The 12,394-nt window shown below is 47.4% G+C and overlaps 1 protein-coding gene across 7 annotated transcripts in view; it reads right to left on the bottom strand.

The window, feature by feature from the left end:
• The window catches only part of FARP2 (FERM, ARH/RhoGEF and pleckstrin domain protein 2), an 80,287-nt gene extending 76,857 nt beyond the window's left edge, over positions 1–3,430 (bottom strand). For 5 of the 7 annotated variants that reach the window (XR_010833670.1, XR_010833671.1, XM_048077309.2 and 2 more), the window contains exon 1: positions 2,971–3,128. The gene's annotated coding sequence lies outside the window, so the exon portion shown is untranslated. Of the gene's footprint in view, positions 1–2,433; positions 2,620–2,970; positions 3,129–3,409 lie in introns of those variants that run through there. The other 2 variants (XM_067002664.1, XM_048077310.2) reach the window with 2 other exon arrangements.
• Positions 3,431–12,394: the final 8,964 nt, after the last annotated feature.

Below are 12,394 nucleotides of genomic sequence, written 5' to 3'. Positions count from 1 at the left end.
GTAACTGAAATGCACAGAAGGACTTTGCTACTGCTAGTCAGAAGCTTACAAGCAACTGAAGTTGCCCAGAATTAGTTACAAAAAACCCCACGAGGGTGTTTATTAGACAACTGCTCTTAAAATTAACAATCCATAAAGACATTCGTCTAGTTCTAAATGAACAAGTACCAGAAGGAGCAAACACGACGGCTGTTTAAAACGAGGAAGGTGTGAGCAGGACAGCCGTGGAGACACGAGCACAGCCCTCCTGCGGGCAGGTGGAGCTCCCTTAGCAGCAACTCCAGCAGCCTCCACGTCGGCTGAAGCTAGACGGTACCCGAAGGTGTGTAAAACAGACAGCCAAACTCCAGAATAAACCAGGAGTTCCCGGGTATTTTTACTAGCTTTGCTGATAAGGCAGGAAAGAGAAAAGTCACGTAAAACAGAAACTGCAGGTGGCAAAGTCCTTCCCCCTCACAGCTGTTAACAGGAAAAGTGAATTCAACTAGGTATGTCCTCACAACTTGCTGGTGACACAATCCTAAACACATTTACCACTGCACCAGTCCCCAGCTAGAATCTATTTGGCTTTTTAGGGTCTAACAAGCATCTAGGCAGGAAACATGCTGTGTACAAGGAATCCAGGCCTCTCTGGAAGAGAATTTCCCTATCTGCTGCATGGCAGTTGTGAGCATTTTTCTATGCCAAATGCCATTACAATCACTAAAATAGCCCCAAACAGCATGGCCTACCACAGCACAGACCGATCCAAGCACTACTTTCAGTTGCATCACTGGTTACAGCCACATCCCTATTTGTTCTTTACACTGGCAGCACGCTGGCTGCTATTTCTTAACAAGAAACGCTGCATTACGATTTAGGAAGCATTTCAGTTAAAGGGACTATCTAAACAAAAGATGGAGGAAAACGAGAGCATAAAGCTCAAGACAAACTGCAAGCACTGGGGAGAAAGAGAGGCTGAGCAAAGTGTCCGACAGCAAGCGAGAGCACCTCCCATCCCAGGCAAGCCAGAACAAAGTCTCATCGACCTCTTCATCAATATAAAACTAAAATGCAATGTTACCACTGCGTTAACAGTTCTAAGAAAACAATCTTCCTTGTATTCACCCACCCTAAACTTCTTTGCCTTGAGTGCTTACCGTGATAATTTCCCATAAATAGGGACCAGACATCAAAACTCAAATCAACTGCCCAAGGCACAGCGACACAGCGATTGTCACGCTCAGCCCCAAGCCAGTCTGAAAGAGCAGCTGGTAACAAAGCTTTAAAAAATTGACATCGTTATGTACGTTTTGTTGCCTTTTTGAAATAGCTTCAAAGCCGCAATGAGTTTAATCTTCTGCTTTGATGGAATACATTTCTTTTTCAGAAGCGAGACGGCGCTTTTCAGCTAGCAGTAAATCTGGAAAGGCAGCTTATACCTGAGGATATGGCTCCTCGAGATGCCAGAGGTTTTCAAGGGGACTTCTCCGAGTACGGTACCTCCTGGTAGCGACAAAGCGCCACCACGATGCTCCATCCTCGGTTCCCAGCTCCTCAGTACGAGCAGGCTGACACGTGCCTCCGTTACACAAGGGATTCCAAGAGACCTGCGCCTCGTGAGACCCTGACAGAGCGCTGAGGAAGCTCTCATCGGGAGAGGTGCTCTCTTGGACAGTCCTCGAAACAGGTCCCTTCACCTCACAAAGAGCAAGCTTTCATCTCATACTCTTTTCACTAGAGAATAACCACCTGCTAATGCTACTACAGGCCATTTCGTAGCAGCACTGCCAAGCTGGCACCACCTGATGCTTCAGGAATCCAACAGCTACAGTGACTGAAGACAGAGATGAAGAACACAGGACCCCAGCTGGACCTGGGCGAAAGGGCCTCCTCTGAAAAGCATGTGCCTCTCCCTTCAGCCCAGGCCCCTTGCCTCCAACCCAAACGCCGTTCCCCCCGTTACCCTGGCCCTGTGCTCACTGCCCTCTGCCATCGCTGCATCCTTGTGCCGGAGCCCACAGCTTCCCCAGGCTCCCTGAAAGGGGACGGACACACGGGGACGGCTGAGGACCACGGCCGGTCCCTGGGGCCAAGCGAACCGAACACGCAGGGCTGCAGAACAGCAGCGGGGTGCTGAGGGGCTGCGGCGCACCGCTGTCCCCGCTCAGAGCCACCAGACGTGACAGCAGGCTCTGAAAGCAGGCGGCTTCGGGCACGCTGCTTTAGCCGGTTACAGAACATCGGAAGAACAGCTGATTTCCACCGCTCCCTCGCCCGTCAGTTCCTAAATCCCACCACCAGATTACCACCTCCGTGCACGGACTGCTCTCTCGAACGCCATCCGTGCTCCTAGGGAGCCGAGAGCACAGTTAATGCAGCAGGGGCAAAAGGCAGTTCTCCCCAAAACACGGCCACGGCGGCCCACGAGCACGGAGCCCTTTGGGGTCCCACCTGCAGCAGCGCTCCCGGGGCAGTGGGAACAAACCAGACGCGAACACACGGCAGAAGGAACCACCACGGGAGCTCTTCGCCACCGAACACAGTCAAAATCCACGCTCCTCCATTTTTGTTTTCCACAAAACCTCCCCCGTTGCCCGCTCCGAACTCCATTACAAAGAGGCGTCGGAAGCAAGAGAGGAGAAGCGAAGGAGGGAGCGGCCGAGAGTTACTCGGGATTTTGGGGGGGAAATCTCCGCAGGAACCCGCCTCCGCCCGCCGGGCCCGGGCAGGGCACGCAGCTGGAGGCTGCAGACCCCGCCGGGAGGCTGCCGGGCACAGCACCGCCTGGACATCGCCTCCCGCAGCCCTCGGCCGAGAACCCGCAGCGAGCGCAGCGCCACGGCGGGGGCCGGACCCCCCCCCCCCCCAGCCCCGGGCCCGGCGCCCAGGCCCCGCTCCGGGGATCCCGCCCGCAGCCCGGGGGGGGACAGCGGGGGGACCCCCTCGGCTCCCCCCTTGCCGCCGCCCCCGCTCCTCGGCCCCGCTCACCTCCGAGGGCCGGCCGCCGTCCCGCTGCCGCCTCGGCCTCGGCCTCCGCCGCGGCTCCGGCTCCGGCCCCGGCTCCGGCCCCGGCCCCGGCCCCGGCCCCGCGGCGCCCGCCCCGCGCCGCCATTGGGCGGCCGCGCCCGGGGCCGGGCCGGGCCCTGGGCAGCCGGGAGGCGGAGGGCCGCGGCCTGCGGGCGGGCCCGACAAAAAGGCTCTGTCTGGAAGCCGAGGGGGGAAGCGAGGCCCTTCGGCTCCTCCGGGCGCGGCGCCTGGATTCCCCGTGCCCACTCCAGGCCCCGGAATGCCGCTCGGGGCGGCCGCCGATGCCGTCCCCCTGAGCAGAGGCGGCCCGGCCCCGGCAGGCGCTTTGCGGGGTTCCAGCAGCGCGCGTCGACCCCAAAATACGCCTTGGGCTTAATCCCGAGGATTGGGATCTTGTTACCGGGTGTCCGGTGGGCTCAGGAATCCCCGGAGAAGTCCAGACCCTACAGGACCCTCAGAGCTGGTGCCAGGATACGTACAACTGGGGCCAAGTCCTTCTTTCAGGCAGCTTCTACTCCTCCTACTCCATCGCGTAGGGCTGCCTTATCCTTCTCTGCCCTGCACTGCTGTTTAATTCATTCCGACAATACTTTAGGGTTTTAAGAGTGAAAAAAGTGTGTTCTTCCAGCATGAAAAGAGTGCTGGGAGTCAGGCGCTTTAAAGAAATGTTTACACCATAGCCTTTCCCACCAGAGCTGAAGGGCTGGTAGCTCACCAAAACAGCTACCCCTCAGCCCTGCTTCTGAAAAAAGAGCCATTAAACCACACAGCCACGCACAGACAGATGCCCAGGGCAGGCAGGTGCCCTGTTTAGGGATGCAAAACACAGACAAATCCCATTTATGCAGGTGAGTGCTACTCCGGTGAGGATACCACTCCATGCACCAGTAACTAAGTGCCAGGTGACAAATCACACCCATGTTACTTTGAATAACGAACATTCCAGGTTTTTGTTCAGTTAACTTTCTTTCAGATACGTTTTAAATAGGGACAGAAAAAGCCACAGCCATGCAGCAGAATACTGGAGAAGGCAGGGGTGCTGCACGCACGTGTGTGGCTCCAGCACAGACATCAGGCACAGCCATGGCCAAGGAGGCTGAAGACCATCAGAGCCTCCTTCTCCTCCTCCCCAAACCAGCAAGCCCACCCCTCAGTAACACAGACAGGAACCAAATACTGTAGGAAATGCAGTGCACAATGAAGCGCACGCTTTTAAGTCAGATGTGCTCTGCCTGAACAGAGTTCTGCACCCTCCAGATTCGCATTTGCTGAAAAGTAGATGCCAAAGCTGACTGGTATCTGGCAGTCAGGAAAACAGCTCTTCCTAAAAAGGACTGCCTTTGACAAATCTCCTCAGTCCCTCTGAGGGACCATGTCTCATTAGAGTCTGTTTTTCAAGATGACAAATGAGAAAAATGAGAGAATCACCTGGATTTACCCAGGAAAGGATAGATGGCCAATAACACAAGACATGCAGAGCCACCCTGTATCTGAGAATTTGACCTTTTCACAACAATTTGAAAAACAAAACAGCATATGACTTTTGGATTAACAAAGCACATAAATCATGCAGAACAGCCCTTTCATCCTGGAGCAGCCTCACCACTCTCACCCACAGACGAAGTAACTCACAAAATTAATGAGTAATTCCTGACGAGCAACATTCTCATCTCTTAAAAAGAGAAGACGCAAGATTTTTAAAATGTGCGTTGTTGTTCATTTTCCTTCAAAAGCTGAAACAGAGCTGAAGAATCCCATGTATGCAAAAAAAAAAAAAAGTCTGAAAAGCTGAAAAAGTATACACATTTTAGATAACTCCATCCATAAAAAAACATTAGTCACTCTGATAAACTGAAGCGCTTTCATAACTGAAATGGATGTTTCAATACCCTGTTTTGCCTGCCATTTGCATTGCACTTCCATAGGCAATGAAAACAGAGCAGTCAATTCTATTTGCAGCTTAAGCACTAATGCACTTTCATATCCTTTAAAGTGCAGACACTGCAAAGTAATCTTCATTTCAGTCACTTATTTTCTTTAACATCTAAAAAAAGCACAAAGATTTTCTTGTGGCAGCTCTGGCTAAGTTGGAGAACAAATCCGATGTGATCACTTTAAAAGCAACACACCACAACAATTAAAGAGAGGAAGCAATAATTGCATATATAGTGAAGTCTTTAGAAGCGTCAACACCCTGCTGTTTACACTTCGCTGTATATTGCTAACTTTTATTGCTCACACAAAACACATGTCATGTACCAAGCTGAAACAATCCAGTGATGAAAAGTTTGTGTGCTTTAAGCGTCCATGTACCCAGTACCCGGTTTGTACATGCAGATCATTTCTAAGCCTTTCTACCCACCACAGGCAAAAAATTATTCTTCATCATAGCACAAGGAGTTTAGCAGGATACACAGGTATTCCTCTGAGACTAATTTACTTGCCTTCAGCCTGAACCTGAAGAAGTCTCCTCTTCATAGCAGCATTCCCAAGTCTTCAGAAGAGATCATACACCCACGCTGATGTAGCAGCAGCTATTACTGCCTAGATGCTAAAACCTTTCTGCAACAGTTCCTGTTAAAGAAGTCACCACAAGTTTTTGCTCTTGTAGCCACGAGCTTATGACCAGCCTATGAAGGGACATGGCACCACCTGCCATTTCAGTTCCTTCACCATAAGCAGAGGAAGATACAAGAAGAAACAAGACTCCACTTTTACAAGCTAGAAGAAATGACAGCTCTGCACTTTGTGCTTATTGAATCACACTCAACAGCCAATGAAATGGATGGCGTGGTTCCTAATCCCAACCAAGTGGGGTACGAATAAGAAGTGCCTTACCAGGCTGAGCCTCTGACCTAACACAGTCTTTTACAAAAACGTTTGGCTACTTGAACACACAAAACATGCTGGAGACATGGTGTTGATGAACGGACTTGAATGCTAAAGGAGGGAACGGATGCTATTATCCATCCACCGCACACTGAATCAGCAGTACGTACTTCACAGCTGTCTGCATGGAAAATAGAAATGCAAAGACCTATGAGTTTCCTTAACCCCTATGAAGGCAAACTTTGAGCATCCAGGCAGTACATTTGAACCATTTACATGAAGAGGAAGTTTAGGGAATAAAACTAGAAAAGGAATAATTTAATTACAATGAAAGTCAGCTGTTGCTATTGGAAGGATACAATACAAGGACCAAGCACAATTTCATCCTTGTGAGATAAAAACTGATAGTGCGTAACTCATTCATTCAACTGATGTTACAGATAATCTACATAATATACTCCTCTTGGCTTGAGTGAGACAATTAGAATTACCCTTTCACTATAATACTATGTCACCTCTTTAATTATCCTTGGGACGAGGGTAGAGGAAGTCCTTCAAAGCAGACTTCTTATCCAACCGAGAATGACAGCGTCTGGAAAAGCTTCTTCTTGTTCAAATCATTCATCATGGCAAAGAGATATTCTGTTGCTAATTTCTTTAGTTCATATTTTCCAGTTACATATTACCAACTTCTGTTTCTTAGAAGTCTCCTATTATGTAATAAAAAGCCAAGCAATTCCAAAAAGCTTATGTCTCCCTTTCTGTCTATAGTAAAAGATAGATAATGGTGAGAATGGAAACAATTACAATAATTCAAGCCATATGTATGCCATGTATTCTACACTTCCCCAGTGTAACTGGGCTGTACATCACTAGTTCACTTCTCTAGCCTATTATTCTGTGACCCTATGAGAACATGCATAAGCACATCAATGCTGAAGATGCAAAGATGAATTGGTACAGATTTTATTGCAGGTAGGCCAGTTGAAGCATCAGGATCCCTGGACAGGGGTGTTCACAGAGCTCTGAATGCCACGGGCTGCTGCTGTTGTCCTACTTCAGTTAAAGCTAGTATAGGTATTTTGCCTTGTAATGCAGCACTCCTGTTACTACCTGGAGATACTCAACAATTTGCTGCACACATCGCTTCCCTGGATTGCCTTCCACATCAGCACTGACATCTCAGTAGAGACTGCGCTACGTGGATGGGTAAATCATTCTTCAACCCATCTTATTGGTGATGAACAGAGTTACATCAGACCACTTCTCCAGTAGGAAAACCAAGCCAGCTCCAGCTGTTAGTCAGGTGTTGTTTTTTATTCACAAGCCAGTTGTACCCTAGATGGTAGGAAAACATCAGAGAGAAGAGAGTGAAATTATAGAATCTGATCAATACACCGACTGTCATAAGCAAAGGATGCAAGTATCAAGTCAAGGCAAACAGGAATTGCCGCCGCTAATGGGAGCTTTGATCCACATGATCAACACAAAGAATGAATGGCAAAGACAGAATAAGACCTACCGTTTTCTGGAATCCCTCTCGCACCGGGTTAATTTACTGTTAACAGTCACCTGGAGGTACTGGAGGAATAAATTCATACTGTAATGAACAAAGATACTTTCAAAAGTGGCACAGATATAATGTCAAAGGTACTCATCATTAGCAGCACCTTGCTAAACCAACTACAGAAACTAATTCCCATGCTACAGAAATTCGGGTGGAGAGGGGGTGTTCCACTTCCAATCTTAAATACTTCTGTCTTTCCACCCTCACCCCAATCATCATGCTATAGCACTTAGCACAAGGGTAAGCCTTCAGGCTTTTCAGGTTGCTCCCCTTTCGGGCATTTCTCAGGAGCCCGTCTACACACACTACCTACCGATGACATTACTCTTTATAACGTGTGAAGTCTACTAGCCTCAGCCTATTGACCTGCAACATTACCCAATTAGTTCTTTAAGACAGGCATGGGCATTTATGTGTAGGAAAAAAATGTGCTAGTTTGCTAACAGAAAAAATAGTGGATGCAACACTTCTCTGTAATCACCTACTCTGACTTTCATAATTGTATTTTAAGTCAAGTCTCCTGGTGAAAGTGGCAATTACGAGGGACAAATTAAGCACAACATATGTTCATACCTGCACGCACACACGCAGGCACTTGCTCCGCAGCTCCTCTCGGCCCGCCTGGTGTAGTTGTCTGAACACGTTCTTCCTACCCAGAAGGTTCGTCTGCAGCCAGCAGCACTTCTGGATCAACAGCACAAACCCCAAAGCAAACACAAGCTACAAGCTGCGAAGAAACATGGCTGCTCGGCCACATGCACTTAAACAAAAGTCCAGGCAAAAACCACAAACTGGCACCTATTTCCTTCAGAGACAGGTAGAGGTAAAAGAATAAACAAAGTCCAGTGGCATATTGCCCCCATGTGGTAAACTCATCCAACTGCAAAGAGCATAAATATCCCCAGAATTCCCTTAAATTTGCTTCAAACCGAGTCGTAAGATTTTCGATAGATGTTAGTCCTTTAACTGTAGCAGCCTAAACTGCTGACAGCAGTGAAACCATCTCTTCTGCAAGGGTGCAATTTACTTCTCTTTTTCACTAAAAACTTACGAGGTGAGATTAACCAAGTATGCCTGAAGCAGCAAGGCCTAAAAGAACCACTCAACTGGGAGTCAGAAAGTCCCCTTTATTTTTTTTTAAATCTCATTGAGGCTCATCTAATTTCCCTATCCATCCACTCAGATGTGTTACCTGAGAGGAGCCACACAAGGCTCGATCCAGTCACAACTTGCACGGTGTTTCTAAGATCGACATCAAAAACTTCTGTGAGTGTTCGGGGGGAAAACAAAACACCACCAAAGAGCAGCCACCAGAATGTAAAATTCTCCCCGAATATGAAATTGTAACGCGATACAAAGCTCACTGCTGATTTTCACATCTCAGTTCAATGCCAACGACTTTAGTCAGCAAAATTGCACAAAAGCCCAGTCATACGGATGTTGGCTTCAAAAACAAAAAGTCTCTTAGGTACGGAAGACAAAAAGCCCTAGTCCTAGTTGGTAGACAGGATCCTTCAGAACAAAAAGAGAAACCAAAGAACCACAAGCACTAATCCCTTGGTAAGCATGGCGATTATTCTGCTGTCAAAGAAACACGGCTTCAGAGCCTCAAGTGATGCCGGCTAACTGTGCCGCCTCATGCCTTTCAAAAATAAGGTAACCAGCTGGGTACCTTCTAGCTAAACAGCAAGCTGTTAGATTCCTCTCTCTGGGCCCAAACCCCCACAAATGGTCCCAGCTATTTGGGCCGGGCAACAGAGCATGTTAATTCCTACTGATGCTCGGAAGGCTGAAACTGAACTTGGCCAGTGGTTCAGCTGCTCCACGTGGCCTGCCGGCCGTTCTTGCAATGCCATTTTTCCTGATTTCAAAGCAAATGAAATAGGCAGCCTGAGCCTACTTGCTGAGCATGGGAGGAAGATTACAACCAGTTTTCTCGCTCCGATTATGAACTTTCTGACTTTGCTAGTCAGCAAGCGAACTGCTTCACCAAAACACCACCGCTGAGCCAAAACGCATGTTCTCTCCAGGGGAAAAAATCTCTGACGTTTGAGCAAGTAACTACTACGGGAAGAGTTTGACCTAGGTTTTAGGCTCTGCATTTTGGAAAAGCTGCTTAAAAGTGAATTAAACACAGTAATTTGCAATTCCCCTGTTGTTTTTAATAAATGCAGGAGTAGGCATGTTCTGAATAAAGTATTTTACTGTCAATGCTGTTCCTTTTTCTTTTATTTTAATAAATACAATGCTTAAGCAGTACGGTACCTGTTTTAATAAGTGTTTTGCATTAGCTATCAGGGTGTGTTTATTTTCTCATTCTATAGGATACGCTGAGTTATCTTCACATAACATTGGACTTCTGCTTCCAACACAGGAATTTTCCCAGGAACTTTTGGCTTCTGCTTAGAAAAACGATGTGATTCCTTCTCTTTGCCCCATCAGCCTCGATTTGTTTCTCAATAAAAAACAGGACAGCCAGCTTGAGGCACTTTAAGCAAGACAGCTCAACACAGTAAGCTGCTAATGGCTGGCATGTCTTTTAACTCAAATCTTTCTGACCTTTTGCAATTACTTTCTTTTATGTGACTTAACGTGGCTGAGCAGAAATTTCTGTCTGGCAACTTGGACCTCTCTCAGAATTCAGCCTTACCTTAAATCTGATGTGCCAACCAGCAGTTACATCACCACTGAAGATAGACGTAAAACTGAGGATCTCAGGAGGGCCGAGACTAGAGCACAATTACCTGCATCAGTCCTACAAAGCCATTTATGATTTATGCTGGGGTTCAAACAAAGTAAGCAGGAGTTAGCCCCAGGCTTGGCAGAGAGAGTGCTCTGCTCATTTTTTCCTATCAAGGAGCTCTGTCTTTCCCACAGCAATCAAAGCACTGCACTTCTTGCCTTGTGGGACTTGTTTCTTGCAACCGAACAGCCTGTCTGCAGGACCGCCTCTGCTCTAGCCAGAGGTAGGTTCTGAAAAGCATGTTGTTCTCGGTCAGAGATAGCTGGACACCTCCTCTGTCTCGCTAGATTTACAGGAACTCTTTCCTGTGGGTGGAAACGAGCTTCGTTTTGCATTTCAAGTACCGAAACGAAACCTGCAAACTTACAGATACATCAGAAGATCTTGCCTTGCTAAACACAGGAGAAACTCCCCAGCACACCTGAAACCGACACACCTCTAAGTGGCTGTGAGCCAGACCCAGATCATCCTATCGCGTCTGGACCACGCTGACAACAAAGCTGGCCATCAAACCAGTCCTTGGACAAACTTCCTCCTCCTCCTCCTCATGCTGCCTCTGTTCTGTTTCTGGACTCGACCCAGAGTTACACCAAATCTGATTTTGTGGCACATCCTCTCACATGGTTAGTGTGACAACAGGCTGGTTTCTGCATCCTTCATATCTCCTCATCAAAACAACACACAAGCAGGCAACAACGCCTCTGTTTCCAGATGATGAAAAGATCCCTCATAGCACTGGGTTCTGTGCCTGTGTGCTCTGGCAGCAGGGTGACACACTGAGAAGACAGCTAGTCCAGCAGCACAAAGCCACCACACCACTGGCTTTGGTAAATATGCAGGGAAAACGTCTGCCTTGCTGGTAAACTGGGCTGCATTCCCATCACCACCACACCTTCACCACCTTTTTTTTTTTTTCCTTGCCTTCTAGGATGCCTGAATGAATAGGAAGGATGTACTGCAGCCCAGAACCACTACCTACCATCTCCAGACACAAGAGACAAATGTGGTGGGAATGGGGCTCTAAAACAACAAGTTAACAGAAAAGCACATTTTAACTCTCCAGAGAAATCCACTCTGGAATTATTGCCTGCAGGAAAAACTCTACGGCAAGCTCAATTATAAAGTGTTTTAATACGCCAAACGAAACCTTTCCTTCCACTTCAGGAATCTCTTTAAGAGTTACTTTCTAGCTTCCTCTCAGTATTTGTCAGTGGGAGCCCAGAGATAAGGTTTTTGGGAACTATTCCGTATATAATGTTGGGAAAACAGCAAATAAAGATCAAATGACTTGAGTTCATTGTACTGAAACCCAACGCAATGTCTTCCTAAATGCCAGTTTCAATTCTTCCCAAAGCCTTTGCAGAATATGTTCTTGCACATTTCCCAGACTGTCACTAATTAACAACCTTGTTAGCTATTTCAGACACTTCCAAGGCAGGCAGCATTCCAGGATCTACTGCTACGTGTCCAGGGAAGGGCAGAGAAGATGAGGTTCTTCTCCTTTTTCCTTTACACGGAGGTCAAGAAGCAAGAGTTTGCAGATATTTTGCTCACCTTTTTTTACCACTAAATCTGTGGAACAGGCTAGCAAAATCGTGCTGTAATTCCTGCTTCAGGGCACAGAAGCAAGCCAAAATGGCAAGAACAGCACGGAGCAGTCAATGAAATGGAGACGTGATGTATGCTGAGCCGCTTTCACGCCAGACACTCTGAAAGGAAGATCCATGCAATGTCTGTCTGGTCAACCACAAGATAAACAGAAGTCACTGGCGCAAGCTACCTAAGGCAGGAAGCTTCTCTGCACTCACGCCAACTACTCAAATATAAACAAGACGACTCAACCAACTTTAAGGTTAAAATTCTTAGGTCTGAACTTCATTTGCTTCAGAGTGTTTTGTGATGATATTCTACTATTTTCCAGCTTTGGTGGAAAATAAATCAATAAAACACTCCAGCCCTTTGCACTTCTGATACTGCTGCACAGGGTAGCAAACTGCATGAGTGCATTGTTACAAGAGATGTTGAATATAGTCCTTTTTGGTAGGATTTGTTAATGAAGCGCCAAACATTCTTATCTTGTAGTCTCACAAGACAGCTGTCTTCTCAGTCACTTACTTACCATTCTCTGAGTTCATTAGAGCGTTTAAGCAGCAGGAGAGAGAGACGACTCATTTATCCACATGCATCAACTAAATGGAAAACCTAGGAGCAAGTGGTGTAAATTTGATCTCCAGCCCAGCCATCCT

Source organism: Anser cygnoides, chromosome 9 (genome assembly GCF_040182565.1).
Source record: "Anser cygnoides isolate HZ-2024a breed goose chromosome 9, Taihu_goose_T2T_genome, whole genome shotgun sequence".
NCBI lineage: Eukaryota > Metazoa > Chordata > Aves > Anseriformes > Anatidae > Anser > Anser cygnoides.
This window is presented reverse-complemented; position numbering and strand designations above follow the sequence as displayed.